Source organism: Ixodes scapularis, unplaced genomic scaffold (assembly GCF_016920785.2).
Source record: "Ixodes scapularis isolate PalLabHiFi unplaced genomic scaffold, ASM1692078v2 PGA_scaffold10__122_contigs__length_95168666, whole genome shotgun sequence".
Taxonomy (NCBI): domain Eukaryota; kingdom Metazoa; phylum Arthropoda; class Arachnida; order Ixodida; family Ixodidae; genus Ixodes; species Ixodes scapularis.
In genome coordinates, this window is record NW_024609836.1 from 4407209 (window position 1) to 4422024 (window position 14816).

The window sequence follows — 14816 nt, forward strand, 5'->3', positions numbered from 1 at the left end:
GTGTCGTTGTCTTCAATACGTCTATATTAAGGTCGCCTATAATGCAGAGGTGTTGCATGGAGGATAAAGAGGGGAGAGTTAGGTCTAGCTCATCTAGAAACATTCTAGCATTTTCTGAAGGTGGCCTGTAGAAACAAAGAACGGATAGCGAAAAAGTGTTATTTTCAAGTTTGAGTGGAAGGGGTTCAGTATGAGAAAAAACTAAATCAAGGGGAGAAACTTGCCACCTTTGATGGATAAAAGCAGCGATGCCACCACCTCTGCGTGTAGGTCGTATTGAAAAAAATTGGTTGTAATCTTCGAGGGTATGCTGACCAAGCATAGATTCGGGGAGAATAATTTCTGTAAAAATAAATGCGTCGACATGAAACATTACATTGCGAACAATTACTCGAAAATGATCCCAGTGCTTACGGATGCTCCGGATGTTGACACGTAAGCAAATAAAACTTTTCCCCTCTGGTTTGTCTATTAGTGACTTAAATGCTTGAGAACTACTAAACTGCGAAAAGTTACTGCTCATACCTTACACAGTCTTGGCGATATCCCCTACAGAATTAATCCGTAAGGGAGCTGAGTCTGCATTTTTCTTTGCATAGATTTGAGCGGTTTTTGTCCAGATGAATTTGTATTCCTTCTCTTTCCCCCTGTTTCTAGCCATCCAAAACAACTCGCGGTTGGCAATTGTGAGGTTTTCATTCAGGAACACATTGGGAAGAGTGCCGACACGGTGGAGGCTCCGCAGTCGGCCACGACACCCCATCCACTGCTACTTCAGAGCAACCGACGCAAAGCTCACCAGGATTAACGGGGCATTGTCAGGTTTTTCTCCCTTTTTGGATGGCAGACGTCGAGCAGAGACAACATCCGAATGCTTGAAGTGCGAGATGCCAATCTTGGAGGCCAGGTCACATAGAGTCTCGCCGAGATTTTCCTTTGGGGTTGATGGCAAACCTTGAATTTCCAAATTTGTTAGACGACGCTGCTTATCTGCGTCGTTCATTTCTGCTTGAAGCTGGCGTTTGGTGGTTGCTTGCTCAGTTACTGTGGCCTGGAGTGCCCCAACTTCCGCTCTGAGGTCCTGTGTTAGTTGCTTCTGAGCTGCAGCTTCCACTACCATAGAGTCATACTGCGCGTTGATAAAAGTAACAGACTCCTCAACTTCTTTTACGGTAGTCTGTAGCCAGTCCACAGTGGGCTTTAGTGCCAATAGAGCGTCGTCCTTGGCAGGTAGTGTTAGAAGGGTATCGACGCTTCCCTTTAAGCTCAGGAGCACATCAAGCTTTTAATTGACTGATGCCAGCTGTGGGGAGAAAACGATGTGATCGTCCTGGGAGGCAGCCTCCACCTCCCCTGCACTCGTGCGGCCATCCCTGCCACGACATTGCTTGCAGCGCCATTTCTCGCGTTTTGTTGCTCCCATCGTTGTAAAGGTAGCATCGGCAATGCCGGCACATTGTCCTAAATGAAGGGACTTGTGGCAGTCAGCACACGTCATGAATCTACCGACGGTGGGGATGGATGTGCCACACACACCGCATGCAGGAGATTGAGACATGACGAGGCAGCGAGATATCAGTTTGAAAGGCAAGGAAGATGAAGTTCGGGCTGCAGTAAAAAATCACACGCTCACCGGAACCGTTCAAATAGAGGATGCCAGCCTTGCTTGTAACATCAAGAGGGCGGTGATTGTCGTGGCGGCAATGCGGTTCACGAGGATGACGCGCCGATGTTCGCAGCCAGGGGTGCTATGTTGCGCTTTTTGCACTCCCAGGAGACTTGGAAGAGGGAAGTGACGTCAACGACACAACAAATGCAGATTGGATGTTGACAGAAGAAAACGAAATCAACACCCAATCTGCGTTTGCTGTGTCGTTGACGTCACTTCCCTCTCCCTAGTCTCCTGGGAGTGCAAAAAGCGCAACATAGCCCCCCTGATGCCTGTTAATGGCGTAGTGCTCGCAGGATGAAAAATGGCGGCAGTCGAGGCCGTTTCGAGAATCTCGTTGATGTCTGGGCTTGAGACTTTCAGGTGGGAGCCTCACCTTGTGCCGCTGAGGATACGGGTGTCGAGGGTCTCGAAGCGAAGCTGTGAGAGTAGATTAGGGTCGGTGGGGATGGATGTGCCACACACACCGCATGCAGGAGATTGAGACATGACGAGGCAGCGAGATATCAGTTTCAAAGGCAAGGAAGATGAAGTTCGGGCTGCAGTAAAAAATCACACGCTCACCGGAACCGTTCAAATAGAGGATGCCAGCCTTGCTCGTAACATCAAGAGGGCGGTGATTGTCGTGGCGGCAATGCGGTTCACGAGGATGACGCGCCGATGTTCGCAGCCAGATGCCTGTTAATGGCGTAGTGCTCGCAGGATGGAAAATGGCGGCAGTCGAGGCCGTTTCGAGAATCTCGTTGATGTCTGGGCTTGAGACTTTCAGGTGGGAGCCTCACCTTGTGCCGTTGAGGATACGGGTGTCGAGGGTCTCGAAGCGAAGCTGTGAGAGTAGATTAGGGGCCGCGGGAGGGGAATTCAAGATAACATTTTGCAGAGTGATGGAGACATACGTTTTGACCCCCAGCTTCGTCTTCTTAGTAATAGTAATAGTAATAGTAATAATAATATTAATGTTTATTTTTCCATCAAACAAATGATGGAGGGAGACCGAGGAAAAAAGCTGCATCATGCAGCAGTCCCCGGCCCCCCTCTCACACAAACAGTAGTGGCACAAGAAAAAAGATAAACAAGACGCAATGGCATTGAAAAATTAATCAGGTGGCAATATTAACGTTTTTCTTGTTAACATGATGCATACATTGAGAGTTCTATGTAACTATGTAGTTATGTAATACATGATACATATCATAAGTTCATTGAGAGGATGAATGCACAGAAAATTTAAAACATATATACATCTAGATATATACACAGAAAACACGAAGTATTACACATCTCAAATCTCTGGAAAGTGCTACTAAAGAACTGCACTGGAAGAAAAATTCTCGAACATCTTTTCTCGATGACTTAATAGGATCAATATTTTTGAAGCTAAGAAAACTAAGCATATAAGATAACATTTGCTCAGCATAGGTTGTTCTCATATTGAGTAACTTCGAATTTTGCAAACTTCGAGTGTGGGTAAGTTGGCACTTTTGGAGCTAGAGAAGCCAAGTCAATCAGGCTAAGATGATTTTCTTTGTGCTTCAGATTTATAACACACACACAAACGATATTTATGTATACTATTAACATGAATCAATTTTATACTTTAAATAAGGGTTCACTAGGGTGGTCGTATGGGACATTGTAAATGTTTCTTAGCTTCTTTTTTTCTGCAACAGCGATAGTTTATTTAAGTTTGTACTTGTACTATTACTGTTCGCAACCTTTTAGCTGCTATTTCCATATATGTTAGACTAAAAGGACAATAGGCCATTACCTGACATAGCTGAACAGTGCCGTATGTTTTAGGAGTCAAAACAGAGTGAGCTATAAAAAAAGACGGAGGTTAAACATTCGGTACAAAAGTTCTTTTAATACGTCTGCTAAGACTGGTGACGGGTAACTTTGGAGCCTCTCATAAAAAGCGGCACTTGGGCCATCTCAACCCGGAGACTTCCACGGGTTGAGAACTTCTCTTACAAAAACACTTCCTCACTTGTGATAAGAGCTCCAAAGGATTCTCTAGTCTTGTCTTCTAAACCCGGACGAAAAAGGGGAATTAATAATTAAACTGCTTAACACCAAATGCAGCAGACGCACACAAATGTACTGCAGCACTTGGAGAACGCGCGCTCAGTAGACCTCTGGCGAAACCCCCAAGCGCCTGGACCCGCTCACGAGGACCAATGGAAACTCTGTGCCTTCACCTCTCTGGAGATCTAATTCTGAAAAATAAGATGCTTACACAATCTGATTGTAATCCGGAGTCATCCTGATTAAGCATCGCCTAGAGTCCAAAGGCCTGTCATATCACTTTTACTTTCTCGTCAATATCAGAGTTTTGTGTACTGTGCATGGAATCCACCTTTTAACTTAGCTGGGCTGCAGAAATCACTTCAATTTTATTATTGTCGAAATTAAGCCGAAAATTCTCAACAACCGAAGCCAGGATTTATTTCGGAGCGTCCGGGGCTGTTTATAGCAATCTTAGCGTTTATAAGTAAATATCAACGTCTTTAAAGCTGCACGAGAGTGACCTTGACCGCCACCTGAATGCTGAGCTCTTTTGGTTGGGTGAGGAGAGCTCCTCAGGCGCTGATCATACCGCTATCATCATCATAAAGATTATTATTCGAAAAGTGCAAGGACCGTGCGGCCTCTGCTCGTCATCGAGCTCTGTGCCGGATAGGGCCGCCTCCAAGGAGGAAAAGGGGGGGCGGGGGGGGGGGGGGGGGGGGAAGGGCGGGGGGAAGGAAGAAGGGTGATACCCTCACCGGGGAGGGGGGGGGGGCATTTTTAGATGGAGTGGTACACGTTGGGGTGATCGCTGCCTCATCGTGGACAGGTGCCTGGGTAGCGGTTGGGGAACCAGCGATGTCGCTGGTAGAGGTTAGGGAACGTAAACATTTCAAGTTGTCGCCAGTCCGCTGCCTCCACCCGGAATAGCTCCCGATGTGGAGGGGGCAGGACCCCGCGGGTTGTTCGGTACTATTCCGTTTCCAGGTGCTAGGTTTTAAGTTGTGTGTCGGTTGAAGTGTGGAGGGACTGGGAGTCCGCGGGTGCGTTTGGCTCTGGGTCACGGTGTATCTTGATCGCATCCGACAAATCCCGGTTTGTCGCTGCCGCTCGGGCCAGTGCGTGAGCACTTTCGTTGCCGGATAAGCCCAGATGTGCAGGGGCCCAGATGATCCAGATGACCGGTATTGGCAACCAGTTGGTGCTTATGGCGTTCATGAGGTGTGCTGTTCGTGGGTAGAGGGTGTTGCCCGTAAACGCTCAGCACGCTGCTTGCGAGTCGGTGACGATGCTTATCTTATATTTGAGGTCGGTGGTGTCTCTGCGTGGGATTGCAAGTGAGATGGCCAGCGCTACGGCCATCTCCTCCGCCTCCTGAATTGATGCGATGTTCAAGATGGAGCCCTGCCGTGGCAGGTGCCGTCTCTGTCTGTCACTGCGATGGTTGCTGCTCCAGCTCTTTCCTTGTGGAGAGCAGCATCTGTGTACAAGTTTTGTGGCTCTGGGCCGTAGACTCTCTCTAAAATCCGGACCCTAGCCGCTCTTCACCCTGTGCGGAGGTCTGGCTGCATGCTCTTAGGGATAGGTGCCGCCTGTACGCGGTTGAGGATGTCGGGTTTCAGGCGCGCTGGGGCGGGTGGCTCTTTTTGTGTGAGATTGGTGTAACCAAGTCTGCACAGCATTGGTCGGCCTGGTCGGGTGGCGTTGAGGCGTGTGAGCTGTGTTTCTTGCCCTTTGATTAGCTCTTCCACCGTATTGTATATCCCCAGCATCCGGAGTCGCTTCGTTGACGTACTTATTGGTAGACTGTTGCGTATGCAGCAGATCATCGGGTAACTGTGAGCGACAGCAGTACCATCCTCCGGTAGGCGGCCCTGGAAGGACTCACTGTTCGTCATTCTGTTTCTACCCCTTCGACTCTTCTACGCGGCCGAAGTCGGCCTTGTAAATAAACCCTTGTTATGCATACCTAACAGAGACCAAGGGCTGTCTTGATCGCCTTGCGGAGTGCAGTGTTTAGCCTGAGCGTTTCGGTGATGGTGAAGTTGTGAAAAGGCATATAATGTGTGAACTGGTTCACAATGGGGGCTTGATAGATTCGCAGCCTATATTGTTCACTGAGCCTTCCTTTCCGATTGGAGACCCGTGGGATGAGTTCAGGCTATTTAGTCGGCTTGTCTGCGCAGAAGCTCCACGGCGTGTCGTGCTCCTCCGTTGTTTTGGAGGTACGTGTAAAGTATTCGTAGGCGCTCTACCCGGTGCTCTACCTAGCGTCCGGTCGATGGTCGGCGCGTGTGAACTCAATACTGAGCGTTTTCAGATCACCACGAACTCTGATTTTTTATTCGCGCGGGGCCCTGCCGCTCTCGCGTTGTCTTGGGTGACATTTACTGCTTCATGCGATCTGCCCTGGATTTTCCCCTCCGACCCTGTGGTGGTCCACACCGTGATATTGTCCGCATAGAGAGCGTGTTGCAAGTGCGGGATTTCGTTGAGTTTGTGCGAGAGGCCCGCCATTGCCACGTTGAACAGCAAGGGTGATACAACTGATCCCTGAGGCGTCCCTAGTCCTGTTAGGCGAATGGTGTCCAAGCGGATGTCGCCAATTCCTGGAATGGCGGTTCTATCCATAAGAAAGGATCGCGCATATTTGCATGCCTTTGTATCGCAGTGGGTCTCGGTGAGATTGCGTAGTATAGCATCGTGCGAGACATTATGGAAAGCCCCCTTGAAATCGGTGGCTAGCACCGGCGTCGCATGGGCTTGGCCTTGAAAGTCCAGGACCCCTTCCTTGAGTTGGAAGAAGACATCTCGCGTAGAGAGGTGCGGTCGGAATCCATACGTGGTATCCGCAAAGTGCTCTTGTTCCTTGAGATATGGTTCTGGTCGTGACAGGACGACGGTTTTCATGAGCTTCCCCACGCATGACGCAAGCGAGATCGGTCGTATGTTGTAAAATCACAGCGGCTTGCCAGGCTGAGGGATGAGTGTAATGTCCGCGTGTCTCCATTCCTCCGGTATACTGCCTGCCCTCCAGACCTCGCTGAAGGGAACAGGGCAGGCCCTATTCCTCCCATGTGTTTCAGCCTATGTATGTGACCCTTTTTCTCAGGATCTGCTAGGGTTAGAGGATTCATGTTGGTGTCGTTGTATTTAGCTCTTTGTGTTCTCTTTACTGAACTAGATTTATTGTTATATATATATTTAAGTTTTTTTTTGCTTTTGTTTTTACTGGACCCTCCTAATTTTAATGCCGAAATAGACAATAAACAGCTTGTAAAACAAAATTGCCTTAATTTCCATAATTCTAGTTCAGTAGACTCCCCCTTGTGTTGTCTTGTTAGTGAAAAATAATAATACTTCTAGTTTTTATGGTTTCAGAAAAAAAGGGTCAGACGTTGCAAAAAAATGATGTTTTGAGATAATTGACTTTGAAGTGAAAAAAGGCGCTTTATAATAAACTTGCACTCTAGAAATGCATGCTGATGTATCTGTTCGATAGCCACCAGCCAGGTTGTCACCTCAATAGTCAATATTTATTTTCTTTGTTTGCTGTCTTCCTTTGTGGGCCTCTTTTGTGACGAGTTGTGTAGCCCTGTCTGCCAAGTAAAGTCGTCGCCGGTCAACGTCCCGCAACCACTGCACCATGAATCATCCTGGTAAAACGCCAAGTAGAGGCTCGGAGTTGTCCGTTTTGACGTCTCTCTAATCAGTGTGTCCAACAGCACTTTTCACAGTTCAGAGAGTAGGTGCAGGCGACGCCAGCTCTTAGTGCTGCTTTTTCAACCAGCTGCAAGTCCCCACCACATACTTTGCACACCCAGCTTTCGGCGACGGTACAGGACAGAAGGTCGATGTCAATCAGTGCATAGTTGCAGTCACTAACACTTGCCTTGAGCTCTTCAAAGCGTGCTGCCGAGTGCGACAGCTTCGAAGAAGACGCACACGTGGTAGCCGCTGCGTCAGGCATCAGAATGCGTTGCGGGGACTCGGCGCGACATAAGAAATTGACCTATGCCGACTACTCTGGAAGCGACGCTCTTAAAATATCTTCTTCGTCTTAGTCATTTTTAACATTCCAAATCTAGTGTTAAAGTAAACAATAAATTACCTTGCCCGTGGAAGCATGCCGAAGCAGAAGCAAAAGTATGGGCGTCGCGACTGACACCGGCAGTGTCTGAGGATTTATGGGGCTAAAAGAGTAAAAGCTAGACAGCTTTTTGCTGTTGCTGGACGAGCAATAAACATTCCGCTAAACCTAGTGAAAATCTTCGTTTTTGTTACAACATAAGAGAGATACAGATCGTGCGTAGGTGTAAAAGGGGGCGTGGTCGGTCACCACCTACGTTTCGGAAAAGGTCATTTTTCCTGAATATAAATCGCGCACGCTCAAATTACACAGGCAGCATTGTTCAGGAAAGACTGGGAAATCCAAATCCCTAAAAAACAAAAACTCAACTTTTTTCAAAATTTTGCCTTACGAAAGATATCTGATAGTGATCTTGATTAATTAATAATCCAAGTTGTACATTGCACCGTTTATCACAGATTCAGCAAAAAAAATCTTCTTTTAATATTTTCCAATGAAATAAACGAGACCGATTAATCGATTAATTAATGAATTAAAGGGTGGCGATTAATCGGGTTAAAACTTTTAATCGACGCCCAGCCCTAGTAACTACTCATGCTAACGATAAATCTCATGTAACTATGGTTGTTTAAGATAAATGTGTTCGAAAGGGTGTCTTAGCTATGCCAATCTGTAAACATATTTTTTTTAAAGCTGGAGACCAAGTGAGATAAGTATAATCTGCTGTGTTCTCAACTGGTTATTTCAATATTTTATTAGGAGTACTTGGCCATGACTTCAAAACAAACCAAAGACCAGATTCGGGCTCATGTTGGAGGCGGTTCTTTCCTGCCAAACTTCAGAAACATTTATCTAAGCAAAGATGATAAACAAACTACTATTAGTTTTAGTGTCCCGCCATTTCTGCATGCAAAAGATGCCTATATCGGTACAGCACACGAAAAGTTATAGGATACTTTGTAGTGCAGAGATGCATTATGTACTCTTTTTTTTATTGTTGATGAGTGATGATGGAAATAGTAATGATTACTACCTTGTAGTATGCCTGGTACATGAAGCATTCCCTCACATGCACACAGATGTTAAAGCAAGCTTTAAGCCCTCTCTAAATTCCATCGTGGCTTGCTTTCGTTGCAACTAAAAAGGGAGCACACTAAGACGGGGACGAGAAAGGAAGAAACAAGCGTTCACTACCAACTAGTTTATTCAGAAAAAAAGTCTTCCCTTCTTTCTTGTCCCTGTCTTAATTTACTCTTTTTTTTTCATTGCAGCCACGAAGCAGGTTGCCCAGCAAAGAATTTTATAATGCTTTCTTTGACTGTGCTAGACACTCTCAGTAGGTAAGCCCCAGTCTTGCCTGGCACCTAGCTTATGCAGGGTGCTGCAGAACAGGTTCAGCTAGACCTGGTATCCTCCCCTCTTTCCTGAGTAGGGACCGTGCCCCTTGTGCTTCAAGTGCTCTCAGTGCACTTACTGATTTATTATTTACGTTCCCTTCGAGCTTTAAATATATATTCTTTTAAAAGGAAAAGCAGACAATAGCAGCAGCAGCCTCCCCCGCCCCTCCACTCTCTATCTCTCTCCATGGGAATATTTTAGTATCCTCCTGATGGCTAAGATAATTTTGAATGCAATAGTCTGCATTTTTATGGTGTCCATCTGTAACCTGATAGATCATCAGGGTGTCTACCAACCTGAAATTCTCAGGGAAATCGTCAAAAGGTTGGCTTCATCAGGGAAAATGACCACTGAAAGGGGAAGGGCGATACGGAACAAAGCTTGACGGTTGTGCATGGGCACGACTATGCTGAATAATGTTTCCGAATTATGATCCTTTGACCCAGAAGTGGTCAGGAAGTTTTTATCAAAATAGTCAAGGGAAATTCTAGAAAAGTCAAGGAATTTGAAATCAGTAATTTGGTAGACACCCTGATGCACTGGTTCCATTGTACGAAACGCTTCACGATCAAGTGAGAATTGGGGAAAGCGAAATATAGAAAGGCAGCAATGGGTGTCTGCCTCACTTGCCTTCACTCTGCTGCATGTACTTTCCATCAATGACACTGCGGGCACTTAACATGTCCTCGACAATTTTACTTTGCTCACCTACAACTTCGTCTGACTTCCAGAACTTATTTATTATCATTGGCTTTTTTTTTCTCAGGACCCAGTAAAGACTTTCGGGAACCCGGCGTTACTTTTCACTGGAAAGCACCCATGGACATCTGGCAGCATGTGCGTTGTCTGCGAGGACCTATGAATCGACGTCCTGGACTTTTCAGCAAGAATCTTTTGGGTATTAGCCATGTACTGAGCATAGAAAGGTCAGTATGTGGGGGGGAATCGACGAAGCACACTTTTCGTGCTTGAGCACCCTCATGGGTAAAAAAATACAAATTTTTGGGTAAGAGGTGTGAAAGTTGTGACAACACTCGGAGCACAATCCTAGAACAGGGAAAAAGAATTACCAATAACGGTTACTGTTTTAATGTTTTCCATATGTATTTGGTGAATATTCCAGCTATAATACAAAGGTTTGTGTGTTCCATTGTGTATCTAAACTTCTGTTAGTTTTTTTTTGTTTTTTTTTGTGCATCTGTTGATCTGAGGATTCAAACCATATAAGAAGAAACTGCAAAAAGAAAAACAAAGCTTTGGAAAAACAAAGCTTTTAGAAAACTTGTTATTTTTTCTTATTCTGATTTAATCCTCAACAGCAAGCAGGCAAAGCAACCCTTCACAAAACTTGTCATTGTAATTTATTTTCGTTCTTGTCTAATAGTTATACCAGTTTTGTGTATTAGTATTATTTCTTATGATGTTCTTTGTCTAGTTATTGTTATAAAACCCCTGTGATAAGCCAAAGCAGGCTTTTGAGCCAATATGTATCACATTAGTTTATAATAAAGTATTTGTTTTAAATACTTGTGGCTTGACTTTGTAGTACCTGCATGGTAGGTCTCGTGAAGTTGCATTTGCACAAATGGCAGTGATATGAGCTGAGAGAAAACAGCTATCTTTATTGTTAAATTTGGAGATTCCTGCAATTGATTGCCACCCACCTGTCCACTCAAAGCAGGCATGAAGCATCAGAACATGCTCGTTCACACCAGCTCTTGCCAATAGTCTAGACATGTGATAAAAAGATATACAGACTACTGTGAATGATAAGTATAATCATTCAATCAATGTTCAATCAATGTTTTTATTCGTGCCCAGGAACAACCTTGCGGTCTTGGTACAGGTGCACTGTGTTAACATGTGAGCTATAACAGGGCATAAAGCAATAGTACAGACAACACACACAACGGACAAGCCCTAAACAAAATACACTTAAAAATTATAAAAAATAAACACAAAGCCACAACACACGATAAGCTTAATGGTACTACCGCCACCACCAATTGCTAGGAAAAAAAATGCATTCAAAGTGGGGAATTTAGGTGTGAACGCCGCAAGTTAGTGCATACAGTTCAAATTTAAGTAATGGCCTTTAACGTTTTTACAAACTGCAGCGTGTTATTGCTAAATATGTCGAGTGTTTCAGAAAAAGAAGAATTATAAGTATGCCCAAGTCTGGACACAGGATCGTGGAGGTTGAGTAGACGCCTCATGATCAAAAAAACTTTTACTTTTTTTTTGTTGTGTGCAAATTCCAATGTAACAAAACAATGCTGTCCTGAAAGCTTCTGTTGTGTTTTATGATAAATTTTAGAGCAGCATTCAGTTCAGCATCGTTAAAACCTTCATTGTTCATTTTTCCATGTTTCATTACAGGAAATTGTAAGATATCAGTTCTGCATTTCGACGTTTACACTTGCAGGCAATTGATGTTACCGCTTCTTTTAGGTGGAATCGAAGTTTCCATTTCAACTTTTATACTTTCACACAGTTGATGTTACTACCCTTGTTTTAGGGAACTTCAAGTTGAACCTCGCAGGCAGCAAGAAGTCTCCTAACGATCACAATGCCTCCCTTTGTTCAACAAACTGATACTTGACTAGGGCTGCTATACTCCAGACAAAGTGAGAGTCAGCACTGACTATCTTTCGGAGAGTCGCTCATACACTCCCATGATTCTTTTGCGATAGGAGTCGGGGGACTCTTCATAAAAGGAGGGTCCTCACAACTCTTGTTACAGAGTCACGGAGATTACCAGGAAGGAGTCGTGTGACTCTTTTTCTCCGTTGGATAAGAGTCGTTGAAGAGTCGCAGTTGACTACGTCACCTGGAGTCGCCCATACACTACCATGACTGCAGTGTGATGAGAGTCGCAGGACTCTTCTTTAAATAAGAGTCAAGTGACTCTACAAACTGGAGTCGTGGAGGAGTCAAATTTGTAGCGCGCAAAGGAGTCGTGGCGACTCTTTTAAAAAAAAAAGAGTTGAGGGACTCTACAAACTGGAGTTGATTCTGCGGCGCGCCAATACCCCCCAAAGAGAGTCATAGCGACTCTTTTTTTTAAGAGTGCGCTTAAAAGCCACAAGTGCGGACAGAAGCCCAAGACAGGGGTGTTCCGGTGCCCCAAACTGAAACCCAATCCGTTTGTTAACGACCGGGGTCCGACTCTTGCCCATCGAGCCCCGCGGCTGCTCGAAGCCCCCCGCGCGTGGGGCGCCCAAAAATGCACACACAAACATAGGCAGATCAAAAAAACAATGCCGACGCAACTGTAGAAAGATAGACTTTTCTAAAACAAACCTTATTTATTTCTAACAAGATCCTTCGTTACTTAACACGTAGTATATTTACACAAACCAAAAAACGTGATTAAAAAAAAAAGAACTTGCTTTACGTTCTTCTTGTTTTTTCGTTCGTACGTTCGCGGCAACTGCTCAAAACCAAATATAAATGAGTTTTCTTTTTTAGTAAAGTGAGCTCCATCTTACCTGAAAGTTCTTGGGCGCAAGGATGGCTTTGCCGGCTGTCGCAGGAGCTGCCAAAGGTTTGCTCATGGTGGCATGGAAAGCAGCGTATTCAGACTGGCGGGCCTGGTCATCGGCATCCCTGGCGGCAGAGGCGCGCGCGATGTTGCCACAGGTGGAGCACGGGCGTGCCTGCGAAATGTACATCGCGACTAGGCTGAACAGGTATTCCTTTTAAACGTGCTTCAAAGGAACGATCAGATCCCCATCTTTTGGTCGCCCGCCCGCCAGTCTATTTCCAGAGAAATTTAGCGGAGGAATTGAAGTCACCTGGGCCCGTTTGCTCGAAGCACTAACCGCGGCTAAAGTTAGCCGCAGTACCTAGGAGAGGGATTTTGAGAGCACGTGACTGGCTCGGTAGGGATGCAGGGAAACATGGCGGTGCCCCAGTGAGTGAGCGCCGCTCGCTTTGGAACTAATATGTCGTTGTGGTTGCAATATCGGCCGTGTTAGTCAGCAACGAATGGTGCAGGAGGCTTTCACTTTGCCTTACCTCACTTAAACCGCAAAGCGTGGGCAAATGACATCACTGCATTTTTTAGAGAGTGTTTTGATTCTGGGCACTCCTAAGCCTAAATGAACGCGATAATTGTCGGCATGGCAACGTCTTTGGAAAGCGGATTGTTGATAGCACACAAAAGCAGACGGCGTCCCAACAGACCTTTTTTCTAAACTATCCAAGCTTTGAATTGCATGCTACGAGTGTAGTTTCACGCGTCGCACGTGCTGGCGTATGCAGTAGTATAAAGTATAAAACAAATTTTGCCTTGCACGCGCGTTGGGTAAAGGCTTATGATTTTTTACTTCAAATCTTTTATAAGAGGAAGGCCAGCGCGCGTGAACCGTAGAAGTAAGCCTGGTTCAGACAGTTGCGTTTGACTGCGTTTGACTGCGTTGCGGCTGTGAGAAACCAGGACATCCCTGCTGCTTATGTCGCGTGCCAAAATGATTCCTTGAATTGGATTCCACGCTTCATTCGAAGCACAGATGTGCCGGTGACTCGCTTTCGGTTCTCGACGCAACGCAGTCAAACGCACTGAAACGCAAGTGTCTGAACCGACCTTTACACTTCCAGCGTTCTTCTCGCGATGCTTGGAGGGGGATCGGTGGCCGAGTGGTCTAGCGCACACCAGCTCGGAGCACGTGGGGCGAAAGCTCGCGCTGCAGAACCCAGGGATCCTGGGTTCGAGCCCCACCCCTGCCCGTTTCGATCTGGATGAGCATCGTACCGGCGTGCGGTCGTGTATCACTACTGCGTGCTGCACGTTAAAGACCCCAGGCTAGCGGTTGTACCGCACTGGCTAAATTTCTCATCTACAGCTGCGAGACTCGTCGCCCCTGTGAGGCAGACCAAGTTCTAGGCTGTATAAACACACTCACAGCCCAATTTTTTTTCTCGATGCTTGGATAACCAGGAAAAAAGACTGTCGGGACGCTGTCTGCTTTTGTGTGCTATCAACAATCCGCTTTCCAAAGACGTTGCCATGCCGACAATTATCGCGTTCATTTAGGCTTAGGAATGCCCAGAATAGAAACACCATCTAAAAAATGCGGCGATGTCATTGCCCATACTTTGCGGTTTAAGTGAGGTAAGGCAAAGCGAAAGCCTCCTGCACCATTCGTTGCTGACTAACACGCCCGATATTGCAACCACAGCGACATATTAGTTCCAAAGAGAGCGGCGCTCGCTCACTGGGGCACCGCCATGTTTCCCCGCATCTCTACCAAGCCCCAATCACGTGATCTCAAAATTACTCTCCTAGGTACTGCGGCTATCTTTAGCCGCGGTTAGCGCTAAAGAGCAAACGGGCCCACCTTACATCGCCTGGCATAAGCATCAATTAAATATCTACGCTATATTAATGTGTGAAAATTAGTAGCACATAATCTGTACCCGAATTCAGTTTGTCCGCTAAATTTAGCAAGAACATTTATGTCGTGTTAAATTATAATAAAGAAACAAAGACGATAAAATAGGCGCCAACTCTCAAATGATACTACTTGAAGCCATCGTCACTTATATCCTATATTCACTCATTTGCCCAACCTGCATTCAACCAAACCCCAGATTTTACAAAGAGTCATTCAGAAGAGTTACTTTTTTCTTTTTAACTAAATGAATAAA